Genomic DNA, 10,297 nt, shown 5'->3' with positions numbered 1-10,297 from the left:
ACACACACACACACACACACACACACACACACACACACACACACACACACACACACACACACACACACACACACACACACACACACAGTACAAAAAGTGCTGTAATTTCTAAACGGTTCGCCAGATATGGATGAAAATAACCTCAAATTAAATCTCAAATCCAAAGTGCTGGAGTACAGAGCCAAAACAACAACAGAGCCAAAACAAGAGCCAAAACAACAACAAAATCCACTGTCCCAATACTTTTGGAGCTGACTGTATATCTACAGGGAGTGTTATAGCAGACACACACATACATCCAGAACATGCCAGCCATCTCTCACAAGATCATTACGACAAACAAAATGCCAGAGATAAAAGAGTACTGGTGAGTACCAGAACAGAAACGAATTAGTGCATGGCAGTGTGCGTGTGTGGTTTTCATTTATATGCTGGCAGGCGGTCGCACCACATACACACAGACAGGCATAACTTGAGCTGGCTAAACAGGAAAGAGGGCATTAATCAGGACCGCAAACGACAGGCACCCCGGGGCTATCCCAGCATGCAATCTGTCAGTGTTGCACAACGAGCCCATCTCTGCAGCTCTGTCTTTTTCTGTCTGTGGTAGGAGCGACAGGACAGTCAGAGGAGAATGTAATCTTTTGGTTCTGCCAGTCAAGCTACCCCCCCCCCTCCTCCCAGCTAAACCCCAAGCTAATGTTTTGGCTGTAAAGTGGGGTTATAGTGTCATGGCGGGAGAAGATAAGTCTTTGATTTATGGCTATCTGTGTCAATTTGATAACACAAGGGCCCCGGGGCAAACGCATGCAGAAGTGATACATTTGGAAGGAAATTGTCATCTGGACATTACACTGCTGATGCTTTTCCATTTCCCTTAATGGTTATAGGAAGCTGGGACCTTATAACAAGCTTGTAATCAGCTTGATGCTTATTTGGAGTTTTAAGATATCTCTGAATACTAATATCCATCTGTGAATACTTTGGCATAGAGGCTATACACAAAATTACTATACAGTATAATATCATTTCAAATGATTGAGACAATTTTAAAGGGATTTTTCGGTTCTTTTGTATACTTTTTAGCCAGTAGTTCTGAAAGTAGGCTCACGAGCCAAAAGTGGTCGGTGAAAATCTCTCTCATCAACACAATCTCACACTCAATTACTGCAAATATGTACAAAAAGTATTTTATGCATTTTTGTGTGGCTTAATTCGTAGTAAAACACATTTTTGTGCGATATTCATTTAGAGGAGGCAAACTTCGGAAACAATCTTTCAAAAGTTATTAGAGCAATGCATGATGTGCAATGTTGCTCTATACTGCCTTTTTTGTGTCCCACATGTATTTATATAAAAAACAAAACGTGTTAACAACCCAATATTGTTAATCAACAAAAAAATAAAAATAACACTATACCAAGGCCATTGTCGTAATTGAGTAAAGTTACCTTAATAGAAAATGACAAGTAAAAGTCACCCAGGAAAATATTACTTGAGTAAAACTCTTAAAAATATTTGGTTTTAAATATGCTTGAGTATCAAAAGTAAATGTGATTGCTAAAATATACTTACGCATCAAAAGTATAAATCATTTCAAATATCAGAGATCATCATCTAGATTCAGTCATGTGCCAATTTCTTGAGCGATGAGCAGGGGGCCGTAACATAGTTGCAAGTCATTTGAAGACTGCAAACATAACGCAAGAAGCCTCAACAGATATAATATTTGACTACAACATTATGTCAAACCTTGCTTACATTTGTATACTATCTCGTACACTGAAGGTACAAAACATTAGGAACACCTTCCTAATATTGAGATGCACACTTTTTCCCCTCAGAAGAGCCTCAATTCATCAGGGCATGGACTACAAGGTGTCAAAATCTTTCCACAGGGATGTTGACCCATATTGGCTCCAATGCTTCCCACAGTTGTGTCAAGTTGGCTGCATGTCCTTTGGGTGGTGGACCATTCTTGTGAAATGGTGTGAAAAACCCAGAGCGTTGCAGTTCTTGACACTGTGCGCCTGGCACCTACTACTGTATACAACGTTCAAAGGCACTTAAATCCTTTGTTAACATGTCTCCTCCCATCCCCGTGAGCCGAAGACGTGGTCGATTAAGGCAGCCCTCCGCACCTCTGGGTTAAATGCGACACATTTCAGTTGAATGCATTCAGTTGTACAACTGACAAGGTATCCCCTATTCTTTCCCCTCACCTACACTGACTGAAGTGGATTTAACAGGTGACATTAACAAGGGATCATAGCTTTCACCTGGTCAGTCTGTCAGGGTTAGTACCTTCGGTACTCCAGGAGCCATGGAAAGAGCAGGTGTTCCTAATGTTTTGTATAGTCAGTGTATATCTCTATTATGCGTGGAAATACTTTGGATTTCCTAAATTAAAATAACTTGGAGCGGATTTGTTTGTGTTTTTAATGTCTTATGCCCAACAATAAAAAAATATAACAAATGCTCAAAAAACCTGGGGAACCCTGCCTTATATTAAGCAAAACAGACGGCACCATTTTCTTTCTTTTTTTATTCTTTACAGAAAGGGTTAGGGGCAGACACATCATTTACAAACAAAGCATGAGTGTTTAGTGAGTCTGCCAAATCAGAGGCAGTAAGGAAGACCAGGAATGTTCTCTTGATAAGTGTGTGAATATAACGAGTAATTTTGGGTGTCAAGGAAAATGTATGGAGCAAAAAATACATTCTTTTCTTTAGGAATGAAGTGAAATAAAAGTAAAAGTTGTCAAAAATATAAATAGTAAAGTACAGACACCCCAAAAAACGACTTATGGTACTTTAAAGCATTTTTACTTAAGTACTTTACACCACCAGTAATAAGGAAGGTTCTTGTGTGGCCAGACCTGACTAGATGATTTAGGAGTTGAGGTAGGTGATTATAATTACATATTTTATTGACATCTGGAAGTCAAAGCCGGAAAAATGGCCAGAGGCGCTGGTGGCCTACGTAGGGTTGTGGTGGCTGGCTGGTGGGTGGGTGAACCAGTTTAGACAGTGAAACCTCAGCCCATAGTACATCTCTCTCGCTGTGTCTCTCTGTGTGTGTCTCTCTCTCATACAGAAACCCACTTCTCCTCCTTAGATAATGGCCTAAGAAGCCATGTGTAATAAATTAAGTTCCATTCCAGCGTGTTTCTGTCCTTATCTGATGTTGATAAGCCCATGTCACATCCTTCACCTCCACTGAGGAGAGCAGAACTACCATCAGGACAGGACCCCACTGTGTTCGCTCAAACTCAGTTTCCCCTGCACCTCAGACTCAGTTATAAGCCATGTCTTTCCCCAGCTGTAACAGAGTGAGGATGGATTCAGGGTGACGAAAAGGTGACTTGTGGATGACCCTTTGCTGAGGCCTTCTATTGGGGTCATTCTTAAATTGCGGTGGGAATACTGTCCCTTGACTTTGGCACCATGTAAAAACACTTTAAAACATGTTCAGTTTAATTTAACTGAGCTTCAAGTCTGTGCCGTTAATAAGGAGTTTGAGGCCTCCCGGGTGGCGCAGTGTTTAAGGGCGCTGTACTGCAGCGCCAGCTGTGCCATCAGAGTCCCTGGGTTCGCGCCCAGGCTCTGTCGTAACCGGCCGCGACCGGGAGGTCCGTGGGGCGACGCACAATTGGCCTAGCGTCGTCCGGGTTAGGGAGGGCTTGGTCGGTAGGGATGTCCTTGTCTCATCGCGCACCAGCGACTCCTGTGGCGGGCCGGGCGCAGGGCACGCTAACCAAGGTTGCCAGGTGCACGGTGTACCCTCCGACACATTGGTGCGGCTGGCTTCCGGGTTGGATGCGCGCTGTGTTAAGAAGCAGTGCGGCTGGTTGAGTTGTGTATCGGAGGACGCATGACTTTCAACCTTCGTCTCGCCCGAGCCCGTATGGGAGTTGTAGCGATGAGACAAGATAGTAGCTACTACAACAATTGGATACCACGAAATTGGGGGAAAAAAATAAATAAATAAATAAATAAATAAATAAGGAGTTTGAAATGGTTTGGCATAGGTCCTCAAATCCTCAAAAAGTTATACAGCTGCACCATTAAGAGCATCTTGACTGGCTGCATCACTGCTTGGTATGGCAACAGCGCCGCCCTCGATCACATGGCGCTACAGAGGGTGGTGCGGACAGCCTAGTACATCTCTGAGGCTGAGCTCCCTGCCATCCAGGACCTCTATCAGGTGGTGAAGACCTGGAAAATGGTTAAATACTCCAGCCACCCAAGCCATAGACTGTTCTCTCTGCTTCCGCACGGCAACCGGTACCAGTGCAAGTCTGACACCAACAGGGGCCTGAATAGCTTTTATCCCCAGATAGTAGCAGCAACGTGTGTGAATGTATGTGTGTGGCGTCAATATGCATGTGTGTATGTGTTATGTGTAGTACGTGTAGTACATGTGGGTGTGTGGTTAGAGTCAGTGTACTTCGAGCCTGTGCTATTTTTTAAAATAATAGATAAGAATAAAATAAGGGGGTCAATATATATGGTCTGGGTAGCCATTTGATGAACTATTCGTCAGTCTTATGGCTTGGTGGTAGAAGCTGTTAAGGAGCCTTTTGGTCCCAGACTTGGCACTTGCCGTGCGGTAGCAGAGATAAGTCTATGAATTCGGTGGCTGGAGTCTTTGACACTTGTTAGGGCCTTCCTCTGACACCGCCTGGTATAGAGGTTCTGGATGGCAGGGAGCATGGCCCCAGTGAAGTACTGGGCCATAAGCACTACCCTCTGTAGCGCCTTGTAGCTCGGATGCCGAGCAGTTGCCATACCAAGCAGTGATGCAACCAGTCAGGATGCTCCTGATGGTGCAGCCGTAGGATCTGAGCATGCCAATTATTTTCAGCCTTCTGAAAACGAATAGGCATTGTCGTGCCGTCCTCACAACTGTGTTGGTGTGTTTGGACCATGATAGATCCTTAGTGATGTGGACACCAATGAACTTGAAGCTCTCAACCTTCTCCATTACAGCCCCGTCGATGTGAATGGGGGTGTGATCGGCCCTCCTTATCCTGTAGTCCACGTTCAGCTCCTTTGTCTTGCTCACATTGAGGGAGAGGTTGTTGTCCTGGCACCACACTGTCTCTGACCTCCTCCCTATAGGCGGTCTCATCGTCGTCGTTGATCAGGCCTACCACTGCCGTGTCACTGGCAAACTTAATGATGGTGTTGAGGGCCGTAAGTGACCATGCAGTTGTGGGGTGAACAGGGAGTACAGGAGGGGACTAAGCACGCACCCCTGAGGGGCCCCCTGTGTTGATGGCAGATGTGTTGTTGCCTACGCTCACCTTCTGGGGGCGGCCCATCAGGAAGTCCAGGATCCAGTTGCAGAGGGAGATGTTCAGTCCCAGGGTCCTTAGTTTAGTAATGAGCTTTGTGGGCACTATGGTGTTGAATGCTGAGCTGTAGCCAATGAATAGCATTCTCACATAGGTGGTTCCAATCATCATGATGCCGTGTGACCTTACCCCTAAACATACACTACATATATAAAAGTATGTTGACACCCCTTCAAATTAGTGGATTCGGCTATTTCAGTCACACCCTTTGCTGACAGGTGTATAAAATTGAGCACACCGCCATGCAATCTCCATAGACAAACATTGGCAGTAGAATGACCTTACTGAAGAGCTCAGTGTCTTTCAACATGTCACCGTCATAGGATGCCACCTTTCCAAAAAGTCAGTTTGTAAAATTTCTACTCCGCAAGAGCTGCCCTGGTCAACTGTAAGTGCTGTTATTGTGAAATGGAAATGGCCCTACAAGTTCACAGAACGTTACCGCTGAGGGCTGAAGCATGTAAAAATCAACTGTCCTCGGTTGCAACACTCACTACCGAGTTCCAAACTGCCTCGGGAAGCAACGTCAGCACAAGAACTGTTCATCGGGAGCTTCATAAAATGGGTTTCCATGGCTGAGCAGCCGCACACAAGCCTAAGGTCACCATGCGCAATGCCAAGCGTTGGCTGGAGTGGTGTAAAGCTCGCCGCCGTTGGACTCTGGAGCAGTGGAAACACGTTCTCTGGAGTGATGAATCATGCATCCCCATCTGGCAGTCCAACGGACAAATCTGGGTTTGGTGGATGCCAGGAGAACGCTACCTGCCCCAACGCATAGTGCCAACTGTAAAGTTTGGTGGATGAGGAATAATGGTCTGGTTCATGGTATGTCCCTAAGTTTCAATGAAGGGAAATCTTAACGCTACAGCATACAATTACATTCTACACGATTCTGTGCTTCCAACTTTGTGGCAAGTTTGGGGTAGGCCCAGCCTGACAATACCCCAATGCACAAAGCGAGGTCCATACAGAAATGGTTTGTCGAGATCGGTGTGGAAGAACTTGACTGGCCTGCACAGAGCCCTGACCTCAATCCCATCGAACACCTTTGGGATGAATTGGAACACCGACTGCAAGCCAGTCCTAATCGCCCAACATCAGTGCCCGACCTCACAAATGCTCTTTTGGCTGAATGGAAGCAAGTCACCGCAACAATGTTCCAGCATCTAGTGAAAAGCCTTGACAGAAGAGTGGAGGCTGTTATAGCAGCAAAGGAAGAACCAACTCCATATTAATGCCCATGATTTTCGAATGAGATGTTCAACGAGCAGGTGACCACATACATTACATGACCAAAAGTATCTACCTCTATCACTCGAGTATCCCTGCACATTATAAATATGGTATTGAAACTGACGCTATATATATAGCTTACTTACTTTCTCGTGTTCTTATTTGTATTTATTGTTTTTAGTACTAATCAAAATCAAATCAAATCAAATGTATTTATATAGCCCTTCGTACATCAGCTGATATCTCAAAGTGCTGTTCAGAAACCCAGCCTAAAACCCCAAACAGCAAGCAATGCAGGTGTAGAAGCACGTACTACATTGATATTGATTACTGCATTCTTGGGTTTAGAACTTGCAAGAAAGACATTTCACTGTGCATGTGACATTAAAAACTTGGAAGTTATTTAATAAGATAACATACTGGATGTAAGTCCTTTATACCGCAAAATATCTATTTGTACACATTGTAGAAACTACTGGGGGCTAGCAAATTGGCTTGTCCCGCTGATGATGTGTAGAGGTGTAGTTTTGGGGAATGAGAGATATCTATTATTTTGAATGCTAGACAGTGAACAAAAGTATATACCAATATAAACAAAGGCTATTAAAATATATATATTTTTTACTAGTATAATGTGTATCCCTCAGTTTTATGTCATTGGTGTTACTGCCATGAAAATCACTGATTACAAAGATATACCTTTAGCATTTTCTCCAGTGGCAAACTTATCAGGGGTAGGGTCCATATTAAAAATAAATTATGAACTAATCACACCTTTTAAGAATGCCATACAGTGGGCTCCAAAATTACTGGCACCCCTGACTTGCAATGCACAAACAATACCTTGAAAAAATATAAACAGTATAATTATAGAGATAAACTTAAAATACCAACATGTGAGAAATACTGTATATTAATGTTTCAATGGAACCAACCAAAATCATACAATTATTTAATGCAAAATACATTTCACCAAAATCAAGGTTTCATAAGTATTGCCACTCCTCATTTAGTACTTAGTGCCACCACCTCTGGCATGGATAACAGCATGGAGTCTTTTCCTGTAATGTTTGACAAGGTTAAGGAACACATTTGGAGGGATTTTGGACCATTTCTCTATGCAGATCCTTTCAAGATCCTTCACATTCTTGGGTTTGCACTTATCAACTACTCTTTTCCACTCAGCCCACAGGTTTTTGATTGGATTGAGGTCCGGCGACTGAGATGGCGATGGCAGAACATAGATTTGTTGTCACAGAACCATTTCTGTGTGGATCTTGAGGTATGTTTTGGGTCATTGTCTTGTTGGAAAGTCCACATACAGCCAAGTCCCAGCCTTCTGGCAGAGGCAACCAGATTGTCAGCCAAAATTGCCTGGTACTTGGTGGAATTCATTATGCCATCAATCTTAACCAGTGCCTCTGGACCTCTGGAATTAAAACAGCCCCAAAACATCACTGACCCACCACCATATTTCACTGTGAGTATGAGGTGCCTCTCCTTGTTTGCATCTGTGTTTCGATGCCAAATATTCCGATGCTCATCTGATTGGAGCACCTTCTTCCAATCATAATTTAAATGACATTTGGCAAACTCCAAGCGCTTGTGTCTGTGTCTTGGGGTCATTAAGGGCTTTCTTCTGGCAACCCTTCCAAAGAGCGTGTGGTTGTAGAGTTGGCCTGCAATTATTTCAGTGATTCTTGGGGCTATTTTGCTTCTCTCACGATCCTCCTCCCTATCCTGGGGGGGGGGGGGGGGGGTAAAATGCATTTGCGTCCTCTACCCGTGAGGTTTTCAACTGTTCCATATCTTTTAGAATTTTTTAATAATTGCCCTGACAGTACTCAGTGTATATTCAATCGTTTGTGGATCTTCTTGTAGCCATTACCAGATTTATGAAGGTCTACGACCATCTGTCTCTTTTGAACTGCCAGTTCTTTTGTTTTCTTCATGGTGTTGGATGACAAAGGGATATTGCATGCCTGTTACCTCATTTTTATGTGATGTATTTAAGTGATGTAATGGCTCAATATAGTTCCTTAACACTTAGATAAACTTAAATACGTGGAACTTAATTCCTGGTTTAATTTTGGTAGATGTTATTTACAACAATATTTAAGGGTGCCACTAATTGTGAAACCTTGATTTGGAGGACATTGATTTTTAATTAAATCAATAAATTATTTTGTTGGGTTCCGTTGAAACATTAATAAAAGTACAGTATTTTTCACGTTGGTATTTTGAGTTTCTCTCTAAAATTATATTGTTTTAATGAAGTTTGTGCATTGCCAGTCAGGGGTGCCAGTCATTTTGGAGACCACTGTACATTTGAGGATTCCATTGATAATTTGGTGTGTCTAAATCCAAAAGTTTCACTTGGTGTTTGTCAGTTTAAATGAAGGGAAACAATATTGAAAGCAAAATGAATAATCATATCACTATACAGCTTATATTTGATCATTTGTGGTCTCCATTTCAGTAAATGTACCTAAACATTTTCATTGGCGTTACCATCATTGGTGTTACTACTCCTAATGGTGGCACAATGTTAACATAATGGTCTTTAAAAAAAAAGAAGTAATTAAACTACCATATTAGTTGAATTAGAATGGGAAGGTGCACCTAAATACATTTAAAGATGGAATCTGTCTTAGGGGCTGCCCCCACCACCATTATTGTTTATGTTGCTGAGCTGAGGAGCGTCACACAGCATGGTAAAAAAGTTGTGTGCTCTTCTATCACACATGCAATGATATCCGAGGGTAAAAAAAACATTGTTCACTGTTATCTTTGTGTGGTAATATCGCAAACGGACGTAGCTATTTCACCATTAAGAATTCCAGCTTTAAATGTTAAAAAATAAAATGCCACCATAAGTCAAGAACTACCCACTGGGAACTAATACAGTCGCTAAGACGGGTGCAAATCAATCCTACTGCAACTCAACGTGGGAATTCAACGGGTCAGTTGATGTGAATGGTTGAGGGGGACAGCCTTGAGATTCCAGCCAGGGAGTGAAGTGAGAAGTCTCTTGATTCAGACTGCTGACACAAACTTCATTAAAAACTGTCAGCTGTTGATAGCCATGGAAGACCTACAGAGATCACCCCCAATCTGATATTTTCTTTCCTTCTTGAATTTTTTCAACATATTAAATATGACCAAATATCCCCTGTGTAAAGCTAACAGAAAGTACATTTATTACATTAGTTCATCACCATACTAGCCATTGTTCATCACCCATGTTCAATTTGTTGTATCAGTCACCATTAGGCTTACCACACTTTCTTCAAGGAGACTTCGAGCTAAATGTCTCAAACTTGGGAGACCAGACAGTGCAGAATATTACACACTGGTTTGAGTCTCACCTCGACTACTCATGACCATTAACGGCACCTTCTAATTCTCCTTTAAACTATAATATGTAACTTTCTGGGCAACTAATCAAATTTACATAGAAATGTGAGTTATGGATCTGTCATTCTCCTCGAAAGCAAGTCTAAGTCTTTTCCTTGTACCACCCTCCAGCAGCACCTCACCCTGTCCAGGCATTTGGGCTCCCGAATGGTGCAGTGGTCTAAAGCAGTGCAAGAGGCGTCACTACAGTCCCTGGTTCGAATCCAGGCTGTATCACATCCGAGCGTGATTGGGAGTCCCATAGAACGGCGCACAATTGGCCCAGCGTCGTCCGGGTTTGGCCGGGG

This window comes from Oncorhynchus kisutch, linkage group LG3 (genome assembly GCF_002021735.2).
Source record: "Oncorhynchus kisutch isolate 150728-3 linkage group LG3, Okis_V2, whole genome shotgun sequence".
In the NCBI taxonomy this organism is placed as follows: Eukaryota; Metazoa; Chordata; class Actinopteri; order Salmoniformes; family Salmonidae; genus Oncorhynchus; species Oncorhynchus kisutch.
The sequence above is the reverse complement of the archived record's forward strand: the minus strand, read 5'-3'. Positions refer to the sequence as shown.